A 12,658-nucleotide genomic window follows, 5' to 3' on the forward strand; every position below is an offset into this window, starting at 1 on the left:
GCAGGTGTGATAGGCAGGTGAACAAAAGCAGATCTAAAAGCAAACTTCTAAAAGCAATAAAATGAAGATGTCTTAGACTACAAACCAACCAAAATATATAATAAAATATAATATGATATCAGCAGTTTGAAATGATTACAGCTGTAAAATTCATTATGCCTTTTAGAAGTTGTGCGATTAGATAATATAAAGATAAAACCGCACTATAAATCATTACAATATTATTTTAGCTTTTCTGATATATATTGAGTATTGTGGGAAGGGGTAGCTTAGTGGGCAAGATGTTGGACTTCTGATCAGTAGGTCATGGATTCAAGTCCCAGGACCACCAGGTTTGGGCCTTTGAGCAAAGCCACTAACTTGTTGGTTTGGATAAAAGTTCCTGCCAAATGCCATTAATGTAAATATATTGTGAGTGTTGTGGGCTGGGTATCTCAGTGGATAAGATACTGGACTTCTGATTGGGTTAAAATCCCAGTACCACCAATCCGGGGCCCTTGAGCAAGGCCCTTAACCTTTAATTGCTCAGCTTTATTAATGAGACAATTGTATGTTGCGTTGGATAAAACCAAATGCATTAAATGTACTTTTAGAACGATTACAAACCCCGAATCGATGTGAAACATGCTGTAAAACTTTTGATTTGTTACTCTGGATAATAATTTAAGGAGTAATGGGGGGCAAACATTTTCGCACAGCCCCAGTGAGTTTGATTAGGTTTTTTTGCCACCAGAGGGCGCTGTGGGTCGCGCTGCTTCCTCCAGACATTTACACACGCACACGCACGCACGCACACACACACACACACACACACACACACACACACACACACACACACACATATATATATATATATATATATATATATATATATATATATATATATATATATATATATATATATAGTATATATATATATATACACACACACACACACACACACACACACTGCTGCTCTTTGGCTTTGTGCTCGCATGGAGCCACATGGTATTTACCCCATCACTGAGTTAATTAGAAATGCTGCAGATGTGATAATGAGACATTCATTAGAATAATAAACATCAGCGCTATTGTATTCGAATCCTAATGCAATAACCTACACCGAGACGCATACAAGCCCCAATCACCGTCACCACGCTAATGATGTGCATGAAGAGTGTGTGTGTGTGTGTGTGTGTGTGTGTGTGTGTGTGTGTGTGTGTGTGTGTGTGTGTGTGTGTGAGAGTGGAGTCCACATGTCAGGGCTGAGGTCACAACCTGTTTCAGGGTTCAGGGTTTTCACTGCAGCAGAAACGCTTTAACCCACAAAGCCGTCCTGCACTCTGATCTGTCCATCTCTCTGCTCCTCAGCTCCTCTAAAGCTCTGCAGCAGTGACCTCAAAGCTGCTGAGATGTCCTCAAAGTTAGTCTGATCACCTTTTTCTCCTTTCCGGGCAATTTTTGTTGGATTGTTGAGTTTCTATCTTTACATTTTTTTTTTCTTTCTTTCATTTCTCCTTCCATCTATTCTATTTTTAATTTCTTTCTTTCTTTCTTTCTTTTTTTTCTTTCTTTCTTTTTTTTCTTTCTTTCTTTCTTTCTTTCTTTCTTTCTTTCTTTCTTTCTTTCTTTCTTTCTTTCTTTCTTTCTTTCTTTCTTTCTTTCTTTCTTTCTTTCTTTTTTCCTTGACACACTTACAGAAACATGAGTGCTAATCTGCACAGTTTTGCATCACATGGTTTTCAGAGTGATTGGGGAATGTGTTGGGCTCCTGGTCATGGATTATAAGGGCTGTGTGTGTGTGTGTGTGTGTGTGTGTGTGTGTGTGTGTGTGTGTGTGTGTGTGTGTGTGTGTGTGTGTGTGTGTGTGTGTGTGTGTGTGTAAAACAGACATTTAGCAGTGTTTTGTTTAATGTTGTTTGTATTCTCTCTCTCTCTCTCTCTCTCTCTCTCTCTCTCTCTCTCTCTCTCTCTCTCTCTCTCTCTCTCTCTCTCTCTCTCTCTTTCCCTGAGCTTGTAGGTGTGTGGTGTGAAAGCAAGAGTGCGCTCCTCTGCAGGAACACATGCTTTGAAGAAAACACAACAGCCTACACAATGTTCACAGAGAAGGAACAAATAAAACCCTGATGTTTTTTTTTTAATGAAGAAGGGAAGAAGAAGGGATCAGGGCCAGAAGTCAGCGAGCTTCAGATACGGCAGAAGGAATGTCTGGCCTCCTTTTTTCCACACATGTGGTAATCACACAGGAATGCCTGGAGCCCACTTTGCTTTTTCCTTCTCTTTTCTTTTTTCTGCTGCCACACTCGTTCACTGAAGCTTTCCCACGCCATCCCCACCGAGTCTCCACATTCTCCAGTTCTTCCACTCTGGACCGGTGGCTTCCACAGCAAGCGATAAGCACAAGGTCACATGTTCACTGCCAAACACACACAAACACACAAACACCAACACACCACACTTACATGTTCACTCCCAAACACACCAACGCACAAACACCAACACACCACACTCACATGTTTACTCCCAGTGTTCATCACACTCATCACACTCATTACACTCATCACAATCATCACACTCATTACACTAATTATACTAATTACATTCATCACACTAATCACATTAATTACACTCATTACACTCATTACACTCATCACACTCATCACATTCATCACACTCATTACACTCATTACACTCATTACACTCATCACACTCATTACACTAATTACACTCATCACACTCATCACACTCATCACACTCATTACACTCATCACACTAATTACACTTATTACACTCATCACACTCATCACACTCATCACACTAATTACACTCATCACACTCATCACACTCATTACACTCATCACACTAATTACACTTATTACACTCATCACACTCATCACACTCATCACATTCATCACACTCATCACACTAATTACACTTATTACACTCATCACACTCATCACACTCATCACACTCATCACACTAATTACACTCATCACACTCATCACATTCATCACACTCATTACACTCATCACACTAATTACACTCATTACACTCATCACACTCATCACACTCATCACACTAATTACACTCATCACACTCATCACACTCATCACACTTATTACACTCATCACACTAATTACACTCATTACACTCATCACACTCATCACACTCATCACACTAATTACACTTATTACACTCATCACACTCATCACACTCATCACACTCATTACACTCATCACACTAATTACACTCATTACACTCATCACAATCATCACACTCATTACACTCATCACACTTATTACACTCATTACACTCATTACACTCATCACACTCATCACATTCATCACACTCATCACACTAATTACACTTATTACACTCATCACACTCATTACACTTATCACACTAATTACACTCATTACACTCATCACATTCATCACACTCATCACACTAATTACACTCATTACACTCATCACACTCATCACACTCACCACACTCATCACACTAATTACACTCATTACACTCATCACATTCATCACACTCATCACACTTATTACACTTATTACACTCATCACATTCATCACACTCATCACACTCACACTAATTACACTCATCACACTCATCACATTAATCACACTCATCACACTAATTACACTCATTACACTCATCACACTCATCACATTCATCACACTCATCACACTAATTACACTCATTACACTCATCACACTAATTACACTCATCACACTATTTACACACGACACTAATCACACTAATCACATTCATCACACTCATTACACTCATCACACTAATCACATTCATCACACTATTTACATTCATCACACTAATTACACACATCACACTCATCGCATTTATCAAAAACTTATCAAACTGTGTCTCTCTATCTCTTTCACACACACACACACACACACACACACACACACACACACACACACACACACACACACACACACACACACACACACACAGGTAAATAGGCCACTACTTAAACACTGTTTAGTATTTGCCAGACCTCCTGGTGCACACAGGGACTGCTGTGATTATGTGTGCGCTCCACCCAAAACCACCCTGCTGTGTGGAGATGGATGGCTCATGTGGGATAAACACACACACACGCACACACACACACACACACAAACACACACACACACACACACACACACACACACACACACACACACACACACACACACATATATCTGTCTTACTATTCTTGGATTTCCTTCTATTAAAATAATTATTAAAGCAGCTAATTGGTGCGATGCCAAATATGCGCATAATGTTCAAACTGTTCGATATTTCTACCATTTAATCTTTATAAAGATCGAAACACACACACACACACACACACACACACACACACACACACACACACACACACACACACACACACACACACACAGAGACTTCAAACTTCTAATCACAGCAGACTGAGAGCACCACAAATACCACCCTGATGTAGCTGACCATTACAACCACAGAGAGAGACAGAGAGATAGAAAGAAAGAGACAGACAAAAAGAGAGACATGGAGTAAGAGAGGAGCAGAGAGGGACACAGGTGAGAGAGAGAGAGAAAGAGAGAGAGAGAGAGAGAGAGAGAGAGAGAGAGAGAGAGAGAGAGAGAGAGAGAGAGAGATGAAAAGACAGAGAGAGGCACAGTTAAGAGAGAGAGAGAGAGAGAGAGAGAGAGAGAGAGAGAGAGAGAGAGAGAGAGAGAGAGAGGGCAGAGACATATAGATAAGGACAGAGAAAAACAGAGACACATAGCAAGAGGGACAGAGAGAGAGACAGAGAGAGACAGTAAACCATCGCAAAAGAGAGACAGAGAGAAACTCCTAGAAAGAGAGAGCCAGAGAGGGATAGATAGAGAAAAAAAACCAGACAAAGACAGAGAGGGACACATAGCAAGATAGACAGAGAGAAAAAGGGACAGAGAGAGACAGAGAGAGATATAGCAAGAGAGGGACAGAAAGAGACAAGGACACATAGCAAGAGAGACAGAGAGAAACAGAGAGGAACAAAGTGAGACTTATAGCTAAAGAGAGACACAGAGTAACAGAGAGGATCAAAGAGAAACAGAGAGAGACAGAGAGGGACAGAGAGAGACAGAAAGGGACCCATAGCAAGAAAGATGCAGAGATGGACACAGTTGAGAGAGAGAGAGACACACACACACAAATAAAGAGACACAGTGAGAGAGGAAGAGAGACAGTCATCCTGCTTTCTTCTATGAAGGCAAGCTTTTATTAATGTACAGTATCTCCTTCTTTTCTGTTTGATCTTTCTTTCTTTCTTTCTTTCTTTCTTTCTTTCTTTCTTTCTTTCTTTCTTTCTTTCTTTCTGTCTTTCTTTCTTTCTTTCTTTCTTTCTTTCTTTCTTTCTTTCTTTCTTTCTTTCTTTCTTTCTTTCTCTCGAGTCATTTCAATCCTCTTGGTTTATCTCCTCTCATTGCACATTATCTTATTTCTATACCTGCTGATTCTCCTCAACTACTTTTACTTCCTCTTTCCTTTTTCTCTCTATCTCTCTATCTTTCTATCTCTCTATCTTTCTACCAATTAACGCCAAACCACCAGTTGGCATTAGACGTGTTTTTATTCCCTGAATTGTTTGTGACTGTAACAGAGGTGATCCATCTGCCTTTATGTTTTTGCTTCAGCTGGGGAATTGGAATGAAGCACCACCAAACCTCCTCCTCCTCCTCCTCCTCCTCCTCCTCCTCCTCCTCCTGCTCCTCCTCCTGCTCCGCGGCAGGTCGTTCTCAGGTTACTCTTTCTTCTGTGTGGCTGTGGGACTCCTTGAGAAGCGAAAGAGCCCAAAGCCAGGGCTGATACACAAGCCGGGGCATCCTGGGGCAGGTGGAGAGGAAGTGGGCCGTTTCACACAGGTCTAATAATAAGGGCGAAAGCATGTGTTTGAAATAAAAACCCGCTGTACAGCATGCCGTCAGACGCCCTGCACACTTGTCTTCTTCTCCTCCTTCTCCTTTCTCTGCTTTTTCTCTTTGGTCTGATGCATCGATAGATGAATGGATCGTTCTATTTAAAGCGAACGGTAAACAGGTGGGCAGCCCGCCGTTTCTTCCCCTCGACCGCTGCGACACGTCGAACCTGTAATGCAGAAATGTTGTTTTAATGCGTCGTTTCCGTTGGACAGCATCAGAGATTTCCTGGCGTTCACGCAGCCGCCGCTGAAATAAATAGTCCTGCTTATTAAAATGAAAACGCAGAGCGCTAATCTCCGAGCCGCCGTGTTTTTTTTCTCTCCGTCTTCGTCCCCCCTTTTCTTTTCTTAGGCCCGAAGCTGATCTGTTTGCGCGGCTGCTTGACAGATCTCATTTGCCCCGACGCATTCTGCGTTCCTGCGACGCTCCTGTCGCCTTCATTATTAATCCCGTTAATGTTTCTTTCTCTCGCTGCATCGATGCGTATTCTGATAAATCGCTGAAGGAGACGAGGGGGGAGGAGGAAGAGGAGGAAGAGGAGGAAGAGGAGGAGCAGGCTTTTATATCGTTTATGACTGTTCTACTTTGGCAGGCGAGGAAACTGATTGTTGGTCGTAGGCAGAAAAGTGACTCCCAGTCTTCTGCGTAAACAATCATCCAGTCGCGTAGCAGAAGCTTAACGAGGAACGGAAGATCTTGATCACTTGTAGTCCTCGGATTCGTGGTGATTTCAGAAACATACGACGAAACATATGACCGCAGGTGGAAATCTCCAGAGTTTATACCAAGTGTCCCGAAAAACAGAAAACATCCAGTTCTGAGTGCAACCAGACTGTCTGTCTGTCTGTCTGTCTGTCTGTCTGTCTGTCTGTCTGTCTGTCTGTCTGTTGATCTATCTAGCTATCCATTTTTTACTCCTCCACTGTTTTATTTTATTCTTTCCTCCCACCATTAACAAGCATAAAACCATCACAGAACATTTAATCTCCTCGTGCTGATGTCTGATGGGAAAGTTGACTCTGGACTTCATCGTGCCGCTGATGTCACGTGATCAGATAAACGAGTGGGTGATTATTAAGATAAAAGAGACACATATAAACGTGTTCTCCGGAGCAAAAAATACAAATTAATAAAATAAATAATAATAATAATAATAATAATAATAATAATAATAATAATAATAATAATAATAATAAAAATGCTGCTGCTGCTGATGTTGATGTTGATGAAGATCATGGAGATGCTTTTTTTTTTCTTTATGCATCGACTCGCTGCTTTCTGGAAACATGTTTGATTTGTAGCCACGACAAGATTTTCTATTTTCCTGGCACTAATGACTCCTCGCCCAGAGAGAGCGCACACAAGTGTGTGTGTGTGTGTGTGTGTGTGTGTGTGTGTGTGTGTGTGTGTGAGTGTGTCGAAGAGAGACAGAGATAGAGAGAAAGAATGACTAAGGGCTGATGTCAGTGTTCTGTCAACCCCCCCCCCCCACACACACACACACACACACTCACACTCACACACACACACACACACACACACACACACACACACACACACAGTGCCTCACGTGATTATCCCCCCGTGTGGTTCACTCTATGACTCTATCACTTCCTGACTGTTTACCTCATCCCCACCATTTTGATCAGAGCCCATTGTTCCCTGCACAGACAGCGTAATGGACGCCTCATACACACACAGACACACAGACACACACACACACACACACAAACACACACACACACACACACACGTGCGCGCGTGCGAGCGATCGCTAAAACTTTGCACTCGCTCTGGCTACCGTTTCTTCACGGATGCCAGCGAACGTCTCTGACCGAAAAGGTCAAAGGTCAGAGAAATCATCAACATTGCTGAACTCCCATGAGGCCTCGGGGATGTTAAAGCAACAGCTAGCATTCTCTGTGTGACTGCTTTTCTTCCTTTCCTTTCTTCTTTTCTTCCTTTCATTTCTTCTTTTCTTTCTGTTCGTTCTTCTTCCTTCCACGTTTCTCTTTTTGTTACTTCCTGTTCCTTTCTTTCCCTGCACTGAATTTTTTTAAATATCTGACCGAGTTTTTTTTTATGATTTCCTTTTTCTATTTACGTCTACATCGTCTCTGCTTTCTTTCTTTCTTTCTTTCTTTCTTTCTTTCTTTCTTTCTTTCTTTCTTTCTTTCTTTCTTTCTTTCTTTCTTTCTTTCTTTCTTTCTTCTGTACCTATTACTCGTCATCCTTCATTTTTTTTCCGCTTTTTTCTTCTTCCTGTTCATTCTTCGCCCTACATCTTCTTCGTCCCGTTCATTCATTCTTCAGTTTTTTTGTTCTTCCTCTTATTTCTTCTTTTTCGTCTTCTCATCTCATTTCAGCTCATGTTCCCCAATCAGTCGTTCTCTCCTGCTCCTCCTCACTATGATATATTAAGTATTTATAGCTGTATAAATTATGTAAACATTTAAAGGTCATCTCTTATTTATAGAGACAAATAACGACGCTGACAGACGAGCAAACAGTGTGAATACTTAACGGAAAAGAGTCTGTTTAGGGCGTCAAGTACATCATCCAGCACCAGTGTAGGTACGGGTACGAGCACAAACATGGGTACGAACACAGGCACGGGTGCGAGCACAAACACGGGTACGAGCACAGGCACGGGTACGAGCGCAGGCACGGGTGCGAGCACAAACACGGGTACGAGCACAAGCACGGGTACGAGCACAAACACGGGTACGAGCACAAGCACGGGTACGAGCACAAACACGGGTACGAACACAAGCACGGGTACGAGCACAAACACGGGTACGAGCACAAGCACGGGTACGAGCACAAACACGGGTACGAACACAAGCACGGGTACGAGCACAAACACGGGTACGAGCACAGGCACGGGTACGAGCACAGGCACGGGTGCGAGCACAAACACGGGTACGAGCACAAACACGGGTACGAGCACAAGCACGGGTACGAGCACAGGCACGGGTGCGAGCACAAACACGGGTACGAGCACAAGCACGGGTACGAGCACAAACACGGGTACGAACACAGGCACGGGTACGAGCACAAACACGGGTACGAGCACAGGCACGGGTACGAGCACAAACACGGGTACGAACACAAGCACGGGTACGAGCACAAACACGGGTACGAGCACAGGCACGGGTGCGAGCACAAACACGGGTACGAGCACAGGCACGGGTACGAGCACAGGCACGGGTACGAGCACAAACACGGGTACGAACACAGGCACGGGTACGAGCACAAACACGGGTACGAGCACAGGCACGGGTACGAGCACAGGCACGGGTGCGAGCACAAACACGGGTACGAGCACAAGCACGGGTACGAGCAGAAACACGGGTACGAGCACAGGCACGGGTACGAGCACAAACACGGGTACGAGCACAGGCACGGGTACGAGCACAGGCACGGGTGCGAGCACAAACACGGGTACGAGCACAGGCACGGGTACGAGCACAAGCACGGGTACGAACACAGGCACGGGTACGAGCACAAACACGGGTACGAGCACAGGCACGGGTACGAGCACAAACACGGGTACGAGCACAGGCACGGGTACAAGCACGGGTACGAGCACAGGCACGGGTACGAGCACAAACACGGGTACGAACACAGGCACGGGTACGAGCACAAACACGGGTACGAGCACAAACACGGGTACGAGCACAGGCACGGGTACGAGCACAGGCACGGGTGCGAGCACAAACACGGGTACGAGCACAGGCACGGGTACAAGCACGGGTACGAGCACAGGCACGGGTACGAACACAGGCACGGGTACGAGCACAAGCACGGGTACGAGCACAGGCACGGGTACGAGCACAAACACGGGTACGAGCACAGGCACGGGTACGAGCACAAACACGGGTACGAGCACAGGCACGGGTACAAGCACGGGTACGAGCACAGGCACGGGTACAAACACAGGCACGGGTACGAGCACAAACACGGGTACGAACACAGGCACGGGTACGAGCACAAACACGGGTACGAGCACAAACGCGGGTATGAACACAGGCACGGGTACGAGCACAAACACGGGTACGAGCACAAGAGTATTAGTGTGATTATGAGTATGAACAGATATAAAGGTATAAGAATGGGCACAGGTATGGGTACGAGTATTAGAAATAAGATAAGAATCAGGATGAAGATAAGAATGAGGGTGTGGATGAGGTTGAGGGTGAGGATGAGGATTAGTATAGAGGTAAGGATAAGGATAAGAATGAAGATGAAGAAAAATATGAGGGTGAGTATGAAGATAAAGATAAGGATAAAGATGAAGATGAGCATAAGAATGAAGATGAGGGTGAGGATGAGTATAAAGAAGAGGATGAGGCTGAAGGTGAGGATGAGTATAAAGGTGAGTATGAAGATGAGGATAAGAATGAAGATGAAGATATGTATGAGGGTGAGGATGACTATGAGGATGAAGATGAAGATAAGGATAAAGATGAAGATAAGTATGAGGGTGAGGATGACTATGAGGATGAAGATAAGAATGAAGATGAGGATAAGAATGAAGATGAAGATATGTATGAGGGTGAGGATGACTATGAGTATGAAGATGAAGATAAGGATGAAGATGAAGATAAGTATGAGGATGAGGATAAAGATGAAGATATGTATGAGGGTGAGGATGACTATGAGTATGAAGATGAAGATAAGGATGAAGATGAAGATAAGTATGAGGATGAGGATAAAGATGAAGATATGTATGAGGGTGAGGATGACTATGAGTATGAAGATGAAGATAAGGATGAAGATGAAGATAAGGATGAGGATGAGGATGAGGATGAGGATAAAGATGAAGATATGTATGAGGGTGAGGATGACTATGAGTATGAAGATGAAGATAAGGATGAAGATGAAGATAAGTATGAGGATGAGGATAAGGATGAAGATGAAGATATGTATGACTATGAGTATGAAACACAAGTAGGAACTTGTCTTAGCACAAGTCTGAGTATGAACACGAGCACAAGCACGAGCATGTGCACGTGCAGCATCTAAATAATTGTTTTGCATTCAGCCGAGGGTAGAACACACACACACACACACACACACACACACACACACACACACACACACACACACACACACACACACTCCTATTTATCTGCTCTTAAACACAGATTAATAAGCTCGACCAATTGTCTCTTTTACAATTATTAACTCTCAGTCTAGTAATTTCACATCTGGCTAAAGGAAGACAAGCAGAATTCAATTACACTCCAAAAAAAAGGAGAGAAAAAACGGCAGACAAAACCTCAGGCCAGCAATTTGTGTAAAGACACCCGTTTACATATTACAGGCAGAGAGAGAGAAAGAGAGAGAGAGAGAGAGAAAGAGAGAGAGAGAGAGAGGGGGGGTATTTGTGTCATTTGAAATGAAGTGCCTCCTCTGGTGCTGTAAGGTTGGTGTTTTTTAATAGAATTTGGGACGTGGTAAACTAAGATGATTAAATTTTTGAATTCCCCACGTGCAGGGCAACAGAAAAGGAGAGAACAGTGGTAGAATGGCGGGGGGGGGTGTCCATGGTGGTGAGGGACGAGAGAAATCAATAAGTGTACGCTCGCAGCTCCGCCGCTTGATGGACACCTCTTCTCCTTTTTCGTCTCGCTAATAGAAAAATAATAATTAAATCCAAATGGCGGCGTTCATTTGTTTCGCCTCCGTCTCCAGGGAGCTCATCTTCACCCGCTTCCTCCTTTTTCTGGGGTGGCTCATTATACTTTCTGATCAAGCTTGTTTTTTCTTTTAAAAAAAAGCCTTAAAGCCTTGCATATCCCCCACCAACACACACACACACACACACACACACACACACACACACACACACACACACACACACACACACACACACACACACTCGTCCTCCTCCCCCATGGACTTGCATTGCTCTCATTGTACTCGCACTTATTATGTTACAAATGACCGAGGTACGGCTGACATTCGGGCTGCATGTGGAGAGGCCCAGCCTCCGTTAATGACGCAGCTAGCCGTGATGAGAGCTTCACACACACACACACACACACACACACACACACACACACACACTAATGAGGAGCTAGCAACACAATTACAAATCTGTGTATCTCGCTCCTGAGTGGTGTGTATGCACACATTTGCAGGCGGGAGGATCAACAAGAGCATCTGTACCCCCCTCTCTCTCTTTCACACACACACACACACACACACACATGAAGAAAGCAATCTTATGCATATGGATCACATGCATTTAATTTTGCCCAGACGTGCGATCCTATATCATCTAGAGGTACATCATCTCCAGAGGCGTCTCAGCTGGAGGGAAGCATTTCTTATTCTCTTCTCTTCTCTTCTCTTCTCTTCTCTTCTCTTCTCTTCTCTTCTCTTCTCTTCTCTTCTCTTCTCTTCTCTTCTCTTCTCTTCTCTTCTCTTCTTTTCTCAGAGTTTTGTCCCCACACGGATGTCCAGATGCTGCCGTTATTCAATGACTTGCACATGGTGAATGTATGAATCCTTTTTGCTCGGTTTGATATCACAGGACAGAGTGTGATACAAAAAAAAGAGATGAGTGTGGGGTTTACCTGTTGATGTGAAGAAAAGAGAAGAGAAGAGAAGAGAAGAGAAGAGAAGAGAAGAGAAGAGAAGAGAAGAGAAGAGAAGAGAAGAGAAAAGAGAAAAGAGAAAAGAGAAAACGAGGAGGCAAGACAAGCAGA

Source organism: Silurus aristotelis (genome assembly GCF_946808225.1).
Source record: "Silurus aristotelis genome assembly, chromosome: 2".
Lineage (NCBI taxonomy): Eukaryota > Metazoa > Chordata > Actinopteri > Siluriformes > Siluridae > Silurus > Silurus aristotelis.